Raw genomic sequence first — 21144 nt, forward strand, 5'->3', positions numbered from 1 at the left:
GGGGAAGTAATAAAGGTTGTGTGTGTGTGTGGAGGGGGGGTACAGGAGCTGGATGGGGGTGTGGGAATGGAGCCTTAATGGGGGGTGATGCAAGCAGGGGGCCTGAGGGGAGGGTGCGGATGTGATAGCTGGCGAGGGGGCAGGACGGGGGGGGGTAGAGACTGGGGTGTAAGGGGGATGTCTCCATATTCTGTGGCTCAGGAGAGAAGGATGTGGTTAATTTATTTATTAACCTTTCCTTGGCTATAGCCCACAGACCAGTCACATGGACCTGACTACACACACACACACACACACAAACTATCAAAAAGCACACTGACCTACACAAACACAAACGCACCAAAACATGGAATCTGTCCACAAACCACACAGACAAACATCCGTGCGGAAAATACTAGTCAACATATTCCGTTCAGTTTCGGGTTTACTGCAGAAAGCTGCACACAAGCTCTGCTCCCTCCGAACAGGACTCTAGTGGATGCAACTCGCCATGGATTCCCCTACACACGATATGAACAGATTTGCAAGCTGACACACGTAAGCACCCACCTCAGTCCATGTGGATAACCGGTGAAAGCAGTGTTACGTCTCTCTCACCTGCTCAGTGAAGTTGCAATGTGTAGTCCTCTCTGTATCCACAATTCAGAGAAGGCTAAACCTTTATACACATATCCCAAATCCTTGGGAACAGTAGGTGCGTGTTCCGTTAGATCCGAAGGGTGTATGCGAGACTCAAGTGTGGCTCGCAGGGCGAGAGGCGAACAACATACTCACAAACGAAACGCCCTCCACCGTACCAGCTTGTACCAGAGTGCGTACAGACTGCCTAATCCTGCCGAGTAAAACACACTCTCACACACTCCAAATAAAGAAAGTCAGCCAGTGGGTGGAGAGCAAACACAGAAGGTGAGAGAGGGAGCTCCGAGTTCCCAAAGGATGGAGGCTGAGCTGATCTAGTGTTACACCATCAACAAGCACCCTGTCGGGGTAGAGAGAGCCAGAGGAGTCCTGGGTGTCTGGAGGAGACAAATAAACCAGAATAGAACCGCTCTCTCTTTCTATCGTCTGTTCTCTCTCTTTTGTGTGTGCACTCACACACTCCGCTCTTGACTGAGCACCCTGCAAGAGAAAGATTGAACTCACGGCCCCTCCCCACAAGCACTGGCCCAGCCCCGGAACACACCCACTCGGGTATCAGCCAATAGGAGAGAGGCGTATGTATCTCTCTGACCAGCCACACACACTGAAATACAGACAGTCCCAGCCCCTCCCTCTCCCTCAGACAGTGTGGCGACAGGGACATTGGCACAGGTTAACAACTTAGGAGTAATCACACTAAACACTCACTAACTCAAACAGATGCACACACATGCTTCAACACTCACACTTGCACACACACAAAGACCAGCTGGCAGGTGTCGCCATTGACATTTTCAACCTCCCCTTGTCCCAGTCTGTAATCCTCACGTTTCAAGGTAACTACCACTTCTCCTGTTCCCAAAAACTCTAAAGCAAACTCACATCTGTAATAATGAAGTGCTTTGAAAGGCTGGTTATGGCACACGTCAACTCCATCATCCCAGATACCCTGGACCCACTTCCATTTGCATACCTCTACAACAGATACACAGACGACACAATGTCAATTGCACTCCACACTGCCCTCTTCCACCTGAAAAGGGGAATACCTATATGAGGATGCTGTTCATCGACTACAACTCAGCGTTCAACACCATAGTTCCCTTCAAGCTCGGGGCCCGAGGATGTGGGACCTTAGCCCTTTCCTGTACTCCCTGTTCACCCACACAGACACACACACCCCTCACTCATTACCTCACACGCGCAAACACATTCTCACGTACACACACTAACTCACACACACACACCACTCACTCACTGCATCGCACGCGCAAACACATTCTCACATACACACACTAACTCACACACACCTTCACCCACTCAGTCATTGCCGACCCCACACACTAGCAGACCCCCCCCCCCCCACACACACACACACACCTAAGCTGCTGCTAAAAATATTATTGATTAGATGTATTACTGCCACAATGCTGCTGTTTATTGATTGCCATTAACATTAGTATCAATCCTGGTACTGGTCACTATCACCCCTGTTTACATGTATATTTTACCATTAGTATCTGACCATAAGTATTTATATATTCCTGATACCAGTCACTTTTCAGCCCTTTTCAGCGCGCACACACACACACACACACACACACACACACACACACACACACACACACACTTAATAATAATAACCAGTCACTTTCTCCTAATACAGTACATGCCTACATGTACAAATATACCGCAAATACCCCAGTATCTTTGCACATTTGGTACTGGTACTGACAGCTTACATTCTTCTACATATTCCTTGTTTTTTATTTAAATTGTTTTTAGTTATACTATTTTTATATTAAATACTGCACTGTTGGGTAGGGCTTGCAAGTTAAGCATTTCAGTATACTTGTGCATGTGACAAACTTCAAACTTGAAACAATGATATAACTTACTAATGCTACACGACGGAAAACCACATAAAAATAGCAGACAACAGTTCTCTCTCTCCCTCTGTGTTTGCGTCTGCATCCGAGGATCTCAGACAAACACTGCAGCAACAGAAAGCAGACGGAATGTGATGTAACAAGTCCTTCCGTATAAAAAAAACACTGCTTGGCCTTTAGGCTGCATTTGTAGAGAGAGCAAAACACAGTCACACTATCACAAATAATTCAGAGAGAAAGTCCACTCAAGAACAGCACAGATACAAAGACACGTTGTGCTCTGACACTTAAACTTCTGCTCCTCGAAACTCCAAAATCTGTCGCCTCACCTTTTCAGAAACACACACAAACACTGCAACTCAATATTAGGAAGGTGGTCCTGATGTTAGGTATACTAAGTGTATATATTCCATGACCAGATAAACAAAATGAGGGTTCCTTTTGTATATCTATCTAGTTTTGTTTATCTATACTATTCCTTACTGAAAACATGGTAAGAGATATGATTACGCTGTGAGTCTGTTCCAGAAGGCTACTGATCGCCCACACGGGTCAAGAGGGAGGCACCGGGGAGTGATGGGATGCCTCCGGGACAGCTGGAGGACCGGAGAAATGCCCATCCCTGTATCACTTTCTCTTTTCCTCTCTCTATTTCTTTCTCTGTGTCTTCCTCTCTCTGAGACGAGATTCCCAGAAGCCCATGAGCAGTGTTCCATGGTCCGACTCCCTGCTGCTCTGCTGCCCTTATCATGGTGCCCTCCGCTACACTCGACTGGTGTGTGCGTGTGTGTGTGTGTGTGAGAGAAGTGTGTGTTCCGTTCGAGCCGCAGTTCCAGACAGATGGTCAATATTTGATGAGTCTCCAGGTGACACAGTGGCTCTTCTAATGGCCATCTTTAACACTGTTGTGTGTGTGTGTGTGTGTGTTCTCGACACTTCAAGACAGGCTCTCCAGATCAAAGAGCTCTTTCTCACACATGCCAGACACACACGTCACACGCCAGACACACACATCTATAATGTATCACATACTGGCACCCAGGAGTGTGAAGGAACCGCAATGCTGTTAATAGAGAGAGAAAATGAGACAAAGAGAAGCGAAGGAGGAGAGCAGTCAGAGGCAGGATGTTTCAACTAAGCCAACCCCACCATGACATGGGGGAGGGGGGCCTAATCATCCCATCGCAACACAATCCTCTCCCCTGTAACTATTCCCCAGGTCGTTGCTGCAAATGAGAACGTGTTCTCAGTCAACTTACCTGGTAAAATAACGGTAAAATAAAATAAAATAAAATAAATAAAATCAGCAAAAGTGGCATGGGGTGAAATGGAGGGATTGGAAAAGGGGTGAGGGGGGGGTTGGGGTCACCTGACTTTGGGGTCACCTGACTTTGGGGTAAAATCTAGTACTATAGATTTTTTCCGTGTCCAAATACCCATAGTATGCGGAAAAAAGGAAGTTTAATAGCATGCGACGTTTCGAAAGTCGAGTATATTGTAAATGCCCGGAAGTCGTACTCATTTTCGGCTATGACAACAGCTGATCCATTAGATATGGGGATGCACTACCGAAATAAGCGAATAACGGAAAACAACTCAATTGCACATGAAGCATTCTCAGCATGCGAAAACAGAAAGTTTTAAAGTATGTGGGTTTAAATGCCAGGATGTTATACTCGTATCGGCTCTTCATCTAGTAGAATTTTGATGCATTGGAAGCTGCGAATGATTGGCCCTAGTTCTCTTCAAGTAGCCAAACAACAAAACTAAGTTACTGAATTGTAAACTTACTGAATAGCGACGCTTCTGTGGTGGTGTTCAAATATAGGCTACGTAGTTTTTGTTTTCGTTAAAAGTATCACAAGTATTGCATCTTTGAAAACAGAAGTATTTCAAAAAAATTTTTTTTTACCTAAAGTGGATTTCAGTTTTTTGTTACCTTGGCCTTCATCAGACCCTTTAAACTAAATACAGAAACCATCATTTGATTTCTGAATGTGTCGGGCACCGGGGACTCAGGATATGGCTGCGTTATTGACGTCATGTTAATCAGGCTGTTTGATTTGAACACATGGATTGTATTAGTTTTGTAGGCTAGGCTACCTATTTAATGATTTCATTCTTGGATCAAGCCTTAACAGTCATTCGGATCTCTTTCCCAATGATCAGTGCTTTAGTTTATTATGTTGCTGTCCAGCGGTTCTGAATTTGCGATGCGCCTGACTGTCCACGTTTTTCTGTGCAATAGCTTTTTGATTTGAAAAGTTTTGGTGAATTTCATTGATATATGTTACAGCACTTTGGTTTCATTAATACATCTGTTGAAATGGAACCAAATGATCTGTTTCTGTCTTCAGTCCCTTTTTAAAAGGATATATGGGCTACGTGGGCTACAGTATAGGTCAAATGTGATAGTCTGCCTACAACCAGCCTGAGTAGGCTTATACATCCATTCCTATACAATTCAGAGTTTAGAAAAATTATTGGAATTGGAAATGAGCTATCATCAGACTGGTTAATGAAATGCATGTCTGTTGAATTTGGAAAAATCCACCCACACATGGCCCCGTCCCACCTACTCAGCCAGTCAGGAGCCGTTACTGCGTTGCGGCCGTAGCATACTGCATACTTTTTACTGAACAGTACGTGCTAAATAGTATGCGACGATGGGTGCATACAGTATATGCAGTTCAAGCACAGTTGAAGTCGGAAGTTTACATACTCTTAAGTTGGAGTCATTAAAACTCGTTTTTCAACAACTCCACAAATGACTTGTTAACAAACTATAGTTTTGGCGGTTAGGACATCTACTTTGTGCATGACACAAGTGATTTTCTCAACAATTGTTTACAGACAGATTATTTCACTTATAATTCACTGTATCACAATTCCAGTGGGTCAGAAGTTTACATACACTAAGTTGACTGTGCCTTTAAACAGCTTGGGAAATTCCAGAAAATTATGTCATGGCTTTAGAAGTTTCTGATAGGCTAATTGACATAATTTGAGTCAATTGGAGGTGTACCTGTGGGTGTATTTCAAGGCCTAACTTCAAACTCAGTGTCTCTTTGCTTGACATCATGGGAAAATCAAACAAAATCAGCCAAGACCTCAGAAAATAATTGTAGACCTCCACAAGTCTGGTTCATCCTTGGTAGCAATTTCCAAATGCCTGAAGGTACCACATTCATCTGTAAAAACAATAGTATGCAAGTATAAACACCATGGGACCATGCAGCCGTCATACCGCTCAGGAAGGAGACGCATTCTGTCTCCTAGAGATGAATGTACTTTGGTGTGAAAAGCGCAAATCAATCTCAGAACAACAGCAAAGGACCTTGTGAAGATGCTGGAGGAAACAGGTACAAACGTATCTATATCCACAGTCCTATATCGACATAACTTGAAAGGCCGCTCAGCAAGGAAGAAGCCACTGCTCCAAAACCGCCATAAAAAAGCCAGACTACGGTTTGCAACTGCACATGGGGACAAAGATTGTACTTTTTGGAGAAATGTCCTCTGGTCTGATGAAACAAAAATAGAACTGTTTGGCCATAATGACCATCATTATGTTTGGAGGAAAAAGGGGAAGGCTTGCAAGCCAAAGAACACCATCCCAACCGTGAAGCACAGGGGTGGCAGCATTATGTTGTGAAGGTGCTTTGCTGCAGGAGGGACTGGTGCAATTCACAAAATAGATGTCATCATGAGGAGGAAAAATTCTGTGGATATATAGAAGCAACATCTCAAGACATCAGTCAGGAAGTTAAAGCTTGGTCGCAAATGGGTCTTCCAGATGGACAATGACCCCAAGCATACTTCCAAAGTTGATGCAAAACAATTTAAAGGCAATGCTACCAAATACTAACTGAGTGTATGTAAACTTCTGACCTACTGGGAATGTAATGAAAGAAAATAAAAGCTGTAATAAATCATTCTCTCTCTTATTCTGACATTTCACTTTCTTGAAATAAAGTGGTGATCCTAACTAACCTAAGACAGGGAATGGTTACTTGGATTAAATGTCACGATTTGTGTAGTACGCTTGTATGGGTATTCGGACACTATCTGTTTGACTTTAATAACTTTCTTCTGACTTTTACCCCCCCCCCCCCCTCTCATTCTCTTATTCTGTCTCTCTCCTCTCTCTCACACTCCCTCCATTCTACCTCCCCATTTCCTCTCTCACTCCATGTGTAGACAAAGAGATATAGGCAGCTGCCTCGATTAGAATGACTCCACAAGGAGCCCCTTATGCACACCTGCTCCGTGAGTGTTTTTGTGTGCGTGAGTGAGTGCATGTGTATGTGTGCGTTGGTTCCTCAGAAAAGCCCGGGCAGACGGAGGCAGATGGAGATTCATACTCCTGCCGTAAATGAGGCATCTCATTACAGCTCCACCCGTTTAATCTACCTCCAGTAAAACTCCACACAGACACTGGAAGACCACACTGGACATACAGGGACAAACAGTAGGGAGGGAGGGACAGAGACTGGGAGGAACTGAGGAGAGAGAGAGGGAAAGGGAGAGGAGACAGATGAAGGAGTGGGTAGAAAGGGAAAGTGACAGGGGATAGAAAGGGCAGAGGGACTGAGAGGGGAAGTGGGATGCATCTTTTTATACCCCAAGTAAGTCCCATCTCACTCACAGGATAAATTGGATAATGGTAGTGGAAAATGGAGAAAAGATATGGAGGTGATCGGTTGGAGATGGGGAGCGGAGTTTAAAGGGGGATGTTGAGTGTAGAGAAATGGGTGGGAGCAGATAAGAATACGTGCACTGATAGAGAGAGAGCGAGATCTGCTCCCCAACTTAAGGAAGTGAATAGTTATTGGAGTTGTAGCAGGTCCATCTTCTGTTATTGTTGCAGACTTTTTATTACAGAACAAGAGTATGCCACTCACACTCTAATAACGATTCACCTTAGCTGCCCTGTCATCCCAGTAAATGCCACAAAAAAGCAATCCATCAGCTACTCTATACAGACATGTACAGACATGTACACACACACACACAAAACAACGCAGAGTTTATTGTGAAAAGATTGGAGCAGAGCAATGATCAAGAGACAGCTAGCCAATACATGAGCAGGAGTAAAAATGCTTCCACAAATTCAATAAAAATGACATATTGGCTAACTGTCATCATTGGGTGGAGAAATGTTCTTGACAAAACTCTCTCCTTTGTACTATTACCCTTCAAGCAAAACTGCAGAGCAAGTTGATTACAATGCACTGACTGCACACACACAGATTTTTTACATTTTAGACAATTAGCAGATGCTCTTACCCAGAGCGACTTACAATTAGTGCGTTCATCCACTTCTCCTAACATACTACAAAGTCGCTTCTGCTTGTCAAAACCGCCAGATCTGCCCTGAGAACGATCTCCATTTCCACTAATGTGATACAGCAAAGATGCAGCTCCAGCAGCCTTTGTGCACTTCCCAAACAGCCTACATTTTGTATTGAATTACTTGTAAATGTAATACTTTTTTTTAGTTACAATAGCCATCCAGTGCTGTTGGATGGTTGAATGGACAGTCGCTGAGGCTGTATTTGTCTTTATTTCAGATGCAGCAGTTTTAGCTACAGTACTTCTCTAGCTAGCTTTGCTAACGTTAGCACCAAAGATACAGGCGGAGAGACTAGGATTCCGCAATAATTTGCCTGTAAATTTCATAATAAATGTTGTGTTCTTCTAACAGGCGTACGTTTTGTTTGGACTGTTGTGATATGCACTCATAATTTATGACATAATAAGCACTAGATTTAAACTAAGCTTAGTCTGAGCTTGATAGCCAGCTAAGTAAGCTAACTGCAGGCTAACTATGCGGAGCATTGCACCATGGGAGATGAAATGCACCCTTGGAATCGTAGTATGCAATAGACGAAGGCAATACAGAAGCTTCAAAATGACACAAACGAGGAACTGTGCAGTATGACTGATAAAATATCAAAAAGTGTATCAAATCTTACAGTGGTGCATATTTTCTAGCAGCATAATAACTGGTTATAAAGTAATCAAATTGTCCTTTAAGATGCACTAAATTATCAAAAGTATATGGACACCTGCTCATCGATCATCTCATTCCAAAATCATGGGGATTAATATGGAGTTGTTCCCCCTTTTGCTGATATAGCAGCCTACACTCTTCTGGGAATTCTTTCGACTAGATGTTGGAACATTGCTGGGGGACTTGCTTCCATTCAGGAACAACAGCATAAGTGAGGTCGGGATCTGATGTTGGGCGATTAGGCCTGGCTCTCAGTCGGTGTTCCAATTCATCCCAAAGGTGTTCGATGGGGTTGAGGTCAGGACATTGTGCAGGCCGGTCAAGTTCTTCCACACCGATCGCGACAAACCATTTCTGTATGGACCTCGCTTTTTGCAAGGGGGAATTGTCATGTTGAAAGAGGAAAGAGCCTTCCCCAAACTGTTGCCACAAAGTTCGAAGCACAGCATCGTCTATAATGACATTGTATGCCGTAGCGTTTACATTTCTCTAAACTGGAACTAAGGGGCCTAGCCTGAACCATGAAAAACAGCCCCAGACCATTATTCCTCCACCAAAATTTACAGTTGTCACTATTCCTTGGGGCAGGGTAGCATTCTTCTGGCATCCACCAAACCCAGATTCGTCCATTGGACTGCCAGATGGTGAAGCATGATTCATCACTCCAGAGAACGCGTTTCCACTACTCCAGAGTCCAAAAGCGGCGAGCTTTACACCACTCCAGCTGATGCTTGGCATTGCGCATGGTGATCTTAGGCCTGTGTGAGGCTGCTCGGCCATGAAAACCCATTTTATGAAGCTCCCGACGAACAGTTATTGCGCGGACAGAGGCAGTTTGGAACTCGGTAGTAAGTGTTGCAACCGAGGACAGACAATTTCTACGCGCTATGTGTTTCAGCACTCGGTGGTCCCGTTCTGTAAGCTTGTGTGGCCTACCACTTTGAGGCTGAGTTGTTGCTCCTAGATTTCCACTTTCCAATAACAGCACTTACAGTTGACCGGGTCAGCTCTAGTTGACTGGTGTACACGTACTTTTGTATATATAGTGAAGCTAGGTCAGATGAGAGCCCAATAGAGAATGAAACATCCTCATAAAAAACATCTGTTGTCTTGCCTCCACAGTGTCTGCTGAACTCCTCAACACTCTCCCATCACACACACACACACGTTCTCTCTCTGTGTACCTTCCTTTATTGTCAGCCAACAGTACTGCCACTCACTGGCTATGAGATTTGTTTATAGGCATTCGTAGAGTCTTTAGTGGGTGTTGTTTTTGATGGCAGTGTCTATTAAGGGAGCGGTATGTGTGTGTGTGTGAGGTTAACAGCTTATCACAGAGAGAATTACAGAATAAACAGCATAGGACAAATTACCATCAGTTCAATCACTCACACAGAGCGTGCACACGCGCACACACACACACACACACACAGTCTTGTACAGCTAACCTTGTGGGGACATACAATTCAGTCCCATTCAAAATCCTATTTTCCCTAACCCCTAACCCTAAACCGTACTCTTACCCTAACTCTAACCCTAACCTTAACCCAAAAACGTAAACGTTATCCTACCCATAGCTCCTAACCCTACAACTAAACCTAGCTCCTAACCTTAATATTTAACTTAATTCTAACCTTAACCCTAAACCCCCTAGAAATAGCATTTGAACTTGTGGGGACTAGCAAAATGTCCCCAGCTGGTCAACTTTTTGTTCATCTACTATTCTTGTAGGGACTTCTGGTCCCCACAAGAATAGTTAAACATGTCCCCACAAGAATAGTTAAACATGTCCCCACAAGAATAGTTAAACATGTCCCCACAAGAATAGTTAAACATGTCCACCCACACACACACACACACACACACACACACACACACACACAAGGGTGAAAAATGACGAATGTAATGTATTCCATGATGGGTATCAGAGAGGAAGGAACTCCTAAGAGGCCTGAAAGGCAATCTGACATGCTGACATGTATTTTCACCAACAGCACACATGCATAAACATTATTTAGTAATGGAAAGCTGGTTTGATGTTGCTCATTTTGGAAGTGGGCTGCTCATTTGACGGCAACATGGAACAGGCCTTTGTCAAGAAGCTGCTTAAATACCAGCCCCTCGTGGTATCCTTGGACTGCCTCGGGTGTAGGTCCAAGCTGGTGGCGCTGATATTTGGCAGTCTCGGCCACGTACACAGGCTTGCATTGCCTGGCCTCCAGATTGCGAGCCTGATAAAACTAGGGCAAAGCAATTGGCTAGGTACTGTTCTGTTTCAGCTGTTGTGGGCAGCCTAGCTGTTTGGACAAGGAGGTGCATTCTCTATGCTCGATCTCCCTCTATTCAATACACACCAGGGGTGAAACATGGCTAATATAATGTATTCCGTGATGGGTTTCAGAGAGGAAGGATCTCCCAAGAGGGCTCAGACAATCTGACATGCTGCTATCAGTTTTATTGACCTGTCTTTCACTCGCTCTGCTTCTGTTCTGTTTCCTCCTCAATCTCATCTGTCTCTCCTCATCCCTTCTGTAAAATATCCTTCTTTCATTCATTCATTCTCTGTCTCTGTGTCTTTCTCTCTCTCTCCTCTCTCTCTCCATCCCCTCTCTAATCCATCTGGAGGGGGTTCTGGTTACCTTCCCTTTCTGTTTCCACGGTAACTTCCCGACCAGAAAACTTCCTCTCAGGTTAGAGAGAGCTGCACAGCTTTCGTTTTTCTTTCCTTCCGTTATTTTTCTGGGGAATTGGAGAGAGGGATTAGTTTCTATATAGCCTAATTGTCCTGAGAGAGACAGAGAGGCTAAACTAACTCAGCACAGCTATTACTGTCTCATACTACTGTTGTGTTTCTCCTGCTCTGTCTCATCCAGGGGGTAGTGTTACCCCTACAATCATTTTTGTGAGGCAGACCACATTGTCAATGGCTTCAGTTGGTTTTCTCTACAGATTGTTGGTTTTGGTAGCACTGTATACTGATTCAAGGACACAGTATACAGGATATCTAGGAATACAATTAGGAAACCCTGAGAGAATAGCAACAGCCAATCTAGTGAACAAATGCTACATGGGAAGTTGATGTTGAGCTTCCTAATGAAAACACAACTTGCAAATTCTTAAACGCGGAACTGATCCTAGCAGAAAGCCACTGAGAGCCACTGACATCAGGCAGGTAAAACGCCTCATTAGCCCCTAGCAAGAGGAATAAGGAGATAAAGCTAACAGTCAATATTTCTACACAGCAAGCAGGGTGAAATGAAGTGGACACAAAGCTTACTGTGGTCTAGACTGGGAGATGGAGAGAGTCTACTGTAGCAGAAATGACTAAAGATGGCAGGGCTATTTGTCATATGGGTCATAGGAAATCCTTTTTTTCCCCAAGTACCACTGGTACACAGTACACTGACAGTCTTAATAGGACAGTTGGACCCGGGTGCAGAGAAGAGACCAAACGAGGAATCAGTGGTTAAGGACAAACGGAAACGGTAGCCGCAGGATCACAGTACAATTTAAAAAAACAACAGAACACTATGTCTCAAACTCACTCAGGAAACGACCGCACACGGTGAACAATTCAAGCGTCTGCAAAGAGATACAAAAACACACCTCTTTTAAAGGGGAAATCATAATGAGTCATAGAACACACTTGAGTGTCATAATTGTCTCTAGGATGCCCCCCCCCCCCCCCTCTGGTGACAGGTGGAACCATGACAAGTTGATGTTAATGTGTTTATTGCCTGTCTGATGTTTGCTTATGTAATTAATGGGTTGCTGAGTTTCTGCAATTCCTCCTTCAGAACCCACGCACGTGCACAATACAACACACTGTCGTGGAAATTCTTACACAGGGACACTCAAAGGCAGTCTTAAATGAATAATTGTTTATTATCAGTTAACTGGAGAGGTTCCAACAAACTTGATGCACCGTAGTGAACGTCTGTCAGGAGCTCTAATGGGGCAGTCCCGTTAGTTCCCTTATATACTGGTTACAGACACGTAACATAGGCATAGTTCATAGGGTTGGTTCCGGCATGTGTCTGGCACCGTCTCCTATCTTAACTTAAAGAACATATTCCGGGCGTTCGGACAGATGGTCCTAACGATAAGGTCATGACGGTCCCCCCTCATATCTTTATGAGGCACAGGCAGGAACCAAGGATTGTTTATGACACTAAAGACACGATTAATATTTTCAAGACCGTTTCTTGATAAACAAAAGAAAATTCCTTCACAACACACACAAGCACACACATCTATGCTCGCACACACACACACACACACACACACACACACACACACACACACACACACACACACACACACACACACACACACACACACACACACACACAGACAAAATCACACACACACACACACTCCAAACCCACGTCACATGAATAGTGAGATAACACAGCTGAATAGCGCTTTATCTGGATTAAATCATCTCTGCTGTGATGATACTCAAGCCCAGAGAATGCAAATTATGATCTTCTGTTGTCCCTTTTACCGTATATGATTAGTATGTGTGAATGAAATGAGCTAACGAACCAAACCATCACCAATCCTACACATGTAAAATCTGCATTTGACCACCCTGTTGCAGGAAAACATTCCTTTAAAACGTGTTGTTTAAAAAGGCTTCTGAAGTTTGAATTTTCCACTTAAAAACTAAAAAATGTCCATTAATTACAAACCTATATAATAATTCACATTTCCTGTTGCTGCAGGATTATATTCATGCTGTAGCAAACTGGCTTAAATTAAGATCCTACATCTGTACAGTATGTAGATGTAAAAGTGATAATGGGCACACTAGAGGATAGACACCAGAGGGCATGTTTTCACACACACACACACACACACACACACACACACACACACACACACACACACACACACACAAGAAAGCAAGCACAACTGCAGGCAGGCACACAGGCTCACTCACACATGGATGTACACATACTGTATACAAATACACATACTAAAGCATAATAATATGCACACAGCCACGCACGCACACACACTAACATGAACACAATTACCATCAAATGCTAGGAAAAGCTTTGACAGGTTGGCAGATGCTAAGTGGGTCATTAGATCTATTGGTGCGTATATTACAAACATACAGTATAGCTAATCAGAATGTGAATAACGTGTTGGTGCACTTCTTATAAGCGTAGCGGTAACAAGGATGTGAATATCTAGCTGAGTGAAAGAGACTCTAAAAGGTGTCAAGGCCTCAGAGGAAAAAAAATACATTTGTCAAACCTTCCTTCAACTCTTACCACCACCATTGGGAGCACTAACCTCATGTTCTAATAGTGAACCGCACCTTATTTAGATCATAAAAGAAAGGTACAGTAGCTTCAACTGGCATCTGATGAAATGGCTGAATTAGTGATGAGCCAAACAAGGTGGACTACCGATGCCTCCTAGCATCTGAACTGCACTCATAATAGTTTGAATTGAATGTAAGCCAGTGTGCTTGTCCAAGCATGGAGCTAGATGCATCATAGCAACAGACCGAGCTTCTGTTTGCATAACAACAGAAATGTACTGTAGCATTAACCTCGTTTCCAGGTTATTGCGCACAGCACTTATAAGCCTGGGACATCAACCATTCTAAATTGGCCGTAGTGGGAGGGACCATAGAATTTTATTCGAGTAACCTACTAAGCAAATCATTTGTCGTCATTTCATTTTAGCCAATCCGTAACTTGGGCAACTTCTTCCCATTCATCTCTGCGTGTTACCTAGCAATAACAATAATACGTACGATTTGTCAGATTGAATGTGTCCTTCACTATGCAAATAAGCGTTTAAAACACGTCTTACATCCATGGTCTCCCATTTTCCACCTGTAGAAAATGATGCGGTAGCTTACTCAGAAAACGGGAGATTGTGCATAAAAATGTGTTTTTTTATTTGATAGCGAAACATAAATTCAAGCACAAGTATTGTTACTAGAGATATTGGACATGCCTCTGTTGACTTGAAATGTTATTTTGGTGATACCAAATAGTTTAGATTTGGTTGATCAAGGACACCAGGCTACGGAAGTTTCAACAATGAGCCATCTGTCTGTAAACAATGGCTCTTTGTGGGACGAAAATATATAAAATTGATATGAAATGAAAGAGAAGCTAAGCAGCTAGTGCAACAGTGAATGACATGGTCCTCAATGACCTAGCTATCTAGCCAGTTAGCTAGCTATAGTAGTAACATCATTATCACAATTAACAAGTTTTAATGAAGCAGCAACTGCCAGTTCTGCGCCAAGTCATTTCAGTATCGAGACCGCTCAGCTGCTGCTGCTGAACGTCAGAGGTGCCCTAGACACGTGGGGGTAGGTGTCGTAGGAGGTGATTGGTTGGTAGATTAAGCCATTGAGTAACGCGCCTTGTATCCTTGCCTTAGCGGGTCGTAAACAACCTTGACGTTCCGGTTTTCAGGGGAAACGGAAGAGAGCGCCTCGGTCGTGACTTCCGCTTTCGGACGTTAACAAGGCGACACTCCGTCTTAACTCCTCTCCCACATTTAGTGGATTGGTTGGACAGTGCAGAAGAGAACCGCCCCCAAGGTTCTGGTCACGAATGGGGGATCTAGTTTCAGGCGTTTATTTTATGCCTGCTACGTTAGGTTTTAACCTAACGAATGCAAAGTTTGACGCTGTGCTCCAATAGACCTTCTGCACATTTGGGCGAAGTGTCGGGGAATGAGATTACTGTAGCGTTCACTGATGTGTACACACAACACACGCACGCATACACGCACGCACGCACACACACACACACACACACACCTAAGCTTTTTTAGCAAGGAGAACAAAAGATACGGAGCTCAATAATGAGATTGATCATACAGTAAGTGTGGAATGAAATGGCATGCATTAAAATAAACCATCGATCAGCTTAACCGAACGTGTTTAGGGTAATGATTTTCAGAATGATTGATTTCAGACTAGTTCAATGGAACGGTCAATAAAGTCAAAATAGATTGTAACTAAAAGAGTAATTTCATACTTGACTGAACACACAGGAGCAAACACACATGGAACGCACACACGTGAGCCCACACACGGCACACACATACACCAGAGGGACTCAAAAACGGAGGCAGCCCGTCACTCCAAAGAACTAAACGGTAGCACACAGTGGTTTTCAGGAGAGTCTCTCCCCTCCTCCTTCTCCCTATCTCTCTGAACCAAATATGACCATGTTCCCAATCACACACTCACTACTTATTTGTGTTAAGCTGTGTATGTTCTTTAGACCTGTTGAAAAGCAGAGTGATGTATTAGCATCCCAGTCTTACCTTTCTGCTTCGGCCTCTGTGCTTCTACTCAGTAGACCCCTTACACACCCAACGTAGCTTCAGCTCCAGCCTAAAAAAACATACACACATGAATCATGATCTAGTATTTACTCACTCACAAACACAGAGCACATAATAGCGCATACAGTACCAGTCAAAAGTTTAGACACACCTACGCATTCAAGGTTTTTTTTTTTTTTTTTTTTTTAATGTTCTACATTGTAGAATAATAGTGAAGACATCAAAACAATGAAATAACACATATAGAACCATGTAGTAACCAAAATTTTTAAACAAATCAAAATATATTTTAGATTTTTCAAAGTAAACACTATTTGCCTTTGACAGCTTTGCACACTCTTGGCATCCTCTCAATCAGTTTCACCTGGAACTAAGCGCAAACCAGATGGGATGACGTATCACTGCAGAATGCTGTGGTAGCCATGCTGGTTAAGTGTGCCTTGAATTCTAAATAGATCACTGACAGTGTCACCAACAAAGCACCATCACACCCCCTCCTCCATGCTTCACGGTGGGAACCACATATGATCCGTTCATCTACTCTGCGTCTCACAAAGACACGGTGGTTGGAACCAAAAATCTCACACTTGGACTCATCAGAACAAAGGACAGATTTCCACCGGTCTAATGTCCATTGCACGTGTTTCTTGGCCCAAGCAAGTCTCTTCTTATTATTTGGTGTCCTTTAGTAGTGGTTTCTTTGCACCAATTCGACCATGAAGGCCTGATTCACGCAGTGTTCTTTGAACAGTTGATGTTGAGATGGGTCTGTTACTTGAACTCAGTGAAGCATTTATTTGGGCTGCAATTCCTGAGGCTGGTAACTATAATGAACTTATCCTCTGCAGCAGAAGTAACTCTTGGTCTTCCTTTCTTGTGGCGGTCCTTATGAGAGTCAGTTTCATCATAGTGCTACATGGTTTTTGCGACTGCAATTGAAGAAACTTTCAAAGTTCTTGAAATGTTCCAGATTGACTGACCTTCATGTCTTAAAGTAATGATGGACTGTCGTTTCTCTTTGCTTATTTGAGCTGTTCTTTCCATAATATGGACTTGTTATTTTACCAAATAGGGCTATATTCAGAATATCACCCCTTCACAGCACAACTGATTGCCTCAAACATATTAAGAAGGAAAGAAATTCCACAAATTATCTTTCAACAAGGCACACCTGTTAGTTGAAATGCATTCCAGGTGACTACCTCATGAAGCTGGTTGATATAATGCCAATAGTGTGCAAAGCTGTCATCAAGGCAAAGGGTGGCTACTTTGAAGAATCTCAAATAAAAAATATATTTTGATTTGTTTAACACTTGTTTGGTTACTACATAATTCCATATGTGTTGTTTCATAATGGTGATGTCTTCACTATTATTCTACAATGTAGAAAATAGTAAAATAAAGAAAAACCCTGGAATGAGTTGGTGTGCCCAAACTTTTGACTGGTACTGTACGTGTCCAAACAAGCTCCCTGAGGAAAAGAGAAAAAAGAATCCCAACACCAATCCTAGTTTGTGAATAAACAGCTGATTCACGTAACCCCAAACATAAAAGTACGACAACAACATCAAAACCCTAACCCACCAATGACCCAGAGCACTGACTTTGTGTGTATGTCTGGAAACCTACTGTGCAGCACTTCAGTGTTCTCAGAGACATACTGTACCGTTCTCTCCCGTAGCATACTTCATCCGTCTCTTTGACAGGAAACCTCAGAACGGGAAACCTTTTGTTCCACCTCTGCAACCCCCAATTACCTTAATCTTCTTACTCCAGTAATCCCAGCAGGGGAACCTTTTTGATGTGACACGCTTGAAAAAACATCAAAGTTGGCGTCTTGTTGATGTGGGCACTGTGGGCTGGGCTGTATGTGCCTGTGTATGCCCATCGGAGCAGGACTAGTGGATTATTCTGGGATAGGAGGAGAGAGGGCCTAATAAAGGCATTGGATGTGATGGATGGATGTGATGGGCAGACGAATCTGTGAGCAAATATGAGCAGATTCAATGGAGGTGAAGTGTGGGAGAGAGTGTGTGTGTTTACTAAATGTATGTGTGCATACAACTTTAACAGCCTGCATGGGCTTCTAGCATCAGAGAGTGAGGGTTGGATGAGGACGTTCTTTCTCCTCTTTGTGCTAAGGCTTGCACTGACATGAAACTCAATCATAACTACGCTACATAACGACAGCAGCTTCACCAGAACACAACAAAGCACTCAAGGACAAGACTCCTATTATGATTCCAACACACACACACGACCATCAGAACTTTCCACTCATTTTCCCCTTCACTCCTGTAATTGAAGGCCTTTCTCAAAGGTCAGTGTCTCAGTGTGTGTGTGTATATATACACGTCTGTGTGTGTGTGTGTGTGTGTTGCTGTGCATGCTTGTCTGTGTGTGTGGTTGGGTAGGTCAGTGCGCGCGTGTGTGGTTAGTGCACGGAGTGTTTGTATTTGCTTGCTAACAACTGGCTTTTGCCCGGACTATATTGTCGGGTGGAAGAATGAAATAAAACAAATTGACTCATTAAAATAATGTTTTTAATGAAAACATGTCATTCATCTTATTTTTGTATATGTTGGCAAATGTTTTATCAGAAAAATAAGGCCCATGCACCTGAGAATTAACGTTTGATATGATAACTCCCTCCTAAGGGCTGTTTCCAAGCCCTTGGCTTCGCCTCGGGCCTAAGAACAGCCTTAGTCTGGAGTTATCACACGATAATCCCTGGGTACTCATGCCTTATTGCTTAATTGTGTTGATATTACATAATCACTTTTTGTATTACCAGATGCCTGTCAGAACAAATTGCCTAATTTCATTCTTCAAAGGACTTCTTTGATCTTTAGTATCTGAATGACCAATCGCTTTCCAAGCATAAAGTAATTGTATTTCTCTCTGTAATAAAACTTTTTTGTGGAAGAAACTCATTCTGAATGGCTGGGCCTGGCTCCCCAGTGGGTGGGCTTGGCTGCAAAGTGGCTGGGCCTATGGCTGGGCCCTCCCAGGCCCAAACATTGCCGCACCCCTGCACAGTCATGTGAAATCCATAGATTAGGGCATAATTAATATATTTCAATTGACTGATTTCGTTATATTAACTGTAATATTTGAAATTGTTACGGTTTGATTTGTCTAATCTTAGCAACTTCTTCTTAGCTAGCTACATAGCCGTCTTTGTATCAAAGATAATTGCGTAATTATCGTATTTCGTCGTCCTAACGCAGTCTACACTGCTATCTGCCCAGCAGCTAGCCAGCTAGCAAACGTCCACCGTCTACCGAATAGCAGCACTGTAGAAACTATTACACTCAACGGAACGACTTGATTAGTGTAGTGTTAGCTAGCTAGATAGTTGTCTTTGCTGTCTTCGTATCCAAGATAATTGGGTAGTTCAGAGTGTGTAGTTTTAGAGTGATTATCTTAATTTACCGAGGTTAGCTAGCCAGCTATTTGTCGTCCTTAACGTAGGAAACACTGCTAGCTAGCCAACAGCTAGCCAACGTCTACCGAATAGAACTTCCGCACTCAACAACCCGGTCGCATTCCGCTTCGCTCCACAGGTAGTATCACATTTTCATTTCATTTCAATACAGTACAACGGTTTGATTTGTTTGATCGTAGCTAGCTACATAGCTAGCTACATAGCCGTCTTTGTATCAAAGAAAAAAGCAATTTTCTAGGTTAGCTAGCCAGCTATTGTCGTTCTTTTAACGTAACGTAATCAACACTGCTAGCTAGCCAGCTAGCCACCGAATAGCAGCACTGTAGCAGCACTGTAGAAACTATTACACTCAACGAACGACTTGACTAGTGTAGTGTCAACAACGCAGCCACTGCCAACTAGCCTACTTCAGCAGTACTGTATCATTTTAATCATCTAAGTCAATAAGATTCTTGCTACGTAAGCTTAACTTTCTGAACATTCGAGACGTGTAGTCCACTTGTCATTCCAATCTCCTCTGCATTAGCGTAGCCTCTCCTGTAGCCTGTCAACTATGTGTCTGTCTATCCCTGTTCTCTCCTCTCTGCACAGACCATACAAACGCTTCACACCGCGTGGCCGCGGCCACCCTAATCTGGTGGTCCCAGCGCGCACGACCCACGTGGAGTTCCAGGTCTCCGGTAGCCTCTGGAACTGCCGATCTGCGGCCAACAAGGCAGAGTTCATCTCAGCCTATGCCTCCCTCCAGTCCCTCGACTTCTTGGCACTGACGGAAACATGGATCACCACAGATAACACTGCTACTCCTACTGCTCTCTCTTCGTCCGCCCACGTGTTCTCGCACACCCCGAGAGCAGCTGGTCAGCGGGGTGGTGGCACCGGGATCCTCATCTCTCCCAAGTGGTCATTCTCTCTTTCTCCCCTTACCCATCTGTCTATCGCCTCCTTTGAATTCCATGCTGTCACAGTTACCAGCCCTTTCAAGCTTAACATCCTTATCATTTATCGCCCTCCAGGTTCCCTCGGAGAGTTCATCAATGAGCTTGATGCCTTGATAAGCTCCTTTCCTGAGGACGGCTCACCTCTCACAGTTCTGGGCGACTTTAACCTCCCCACGTCTACCTTTGACTCATTCCTCTCTGCCTCCTTCTTTCCACTCCTCTCCTCTTTTGACCTCACCCTCTCACCTTCCCCCCCTACTCACAAGGCAGGCAATACGCTTGACCTAATCTTTACTAGATGTTGTTCTTCCACTAACCACATTGCAACTCCCCTCCAAGTCTCCGACCACTACCTTGTATCCTTTTCCCTCTCGCTCTCATCCAACACTTCCCACACTGCCCCTACTCGGATGGTATCGCGCCGTCCCAACCTTCGCTCTCTCTCCCCCGCTACTCTCTCCTCTTCCATCCTATCATCTCTCCCCTCTGCTCAAACCTTCTCCAACCTATCTCCTGATTCTGCCTCCTCAACCCTCCTCTCCTCCCTTTCTGCATCCTTTGACTCTCTATGTCCCCTATCCTCCAGGCCGGCTCGGTCCTCCCCTCCCGCTCCGTGGCTCGACGACTCATTGCGAGCTCACAGAACAGGGCTCCGGGCAGCCGAGCGGAAATGAAGGAAAACTCGCCTCCCTGCGGACCTGGCATCCTTTCACTCCCTCCTCTCTACATTTTCCTCTTCTGTCTCTGCTGCTAAAGCCACTTTCTACCATTTTAAATTCCAAGCATCTGCCTCTAACCCTAGGAAGCTCTTTGCCACCTTCTCCTCCCTCCTAAATCCTCCTCCCCCTCCCCCCCCTCCTCCCTCTCTGCAGATGA

The 21144-nt window shown here is 43.9% G+C and overlaps 1 protein-coding gene across 4 annotated transcripts in view; it reads right to left on the reverse strand.

The window, feature by feature from the left end:
- LOC129854042 (xylosyl- and glucuronyltransferase LARGE2s) overlaps window positions 1-21144 on the reverse strand; it is a 242808-nt gene that overhangs the window by 85823 nt on the left and 135841 nt on the right. For 2 of the 4 annotated variants that reach the window (XM_055920660.1, XM_055920659.1), the window contains exon 3: window positions 15859-15928. The gene's annotated coding sequence lies outside the window, so the exon portion shown is untranslated. Of the gene's footprint in view, window positions 1-549; window positions 1128-15858; window positions 15929-21144 lie in introns of those variants that run through there. The other 2 variants (XM_055920661.1, XM_055920662.1) reach the window with 2 other exon arrangements.

This window comes from Salvelinus fontinalis, chromosome 4 (assembly GCF_029448725.1).
Source record: "Salvelinus fontinalis isolate EN_2023a chromosome 4, ASM2944872v1, whole genome shotgun sequence".
NCBI classification, from domain to species: domain Eukaryota; kingdom Metazoa; phylum Chordata; class Actinopteri; order Salmoniformes; family Salmonidae; genus Salvelinus; species Salvelinus fontinalis.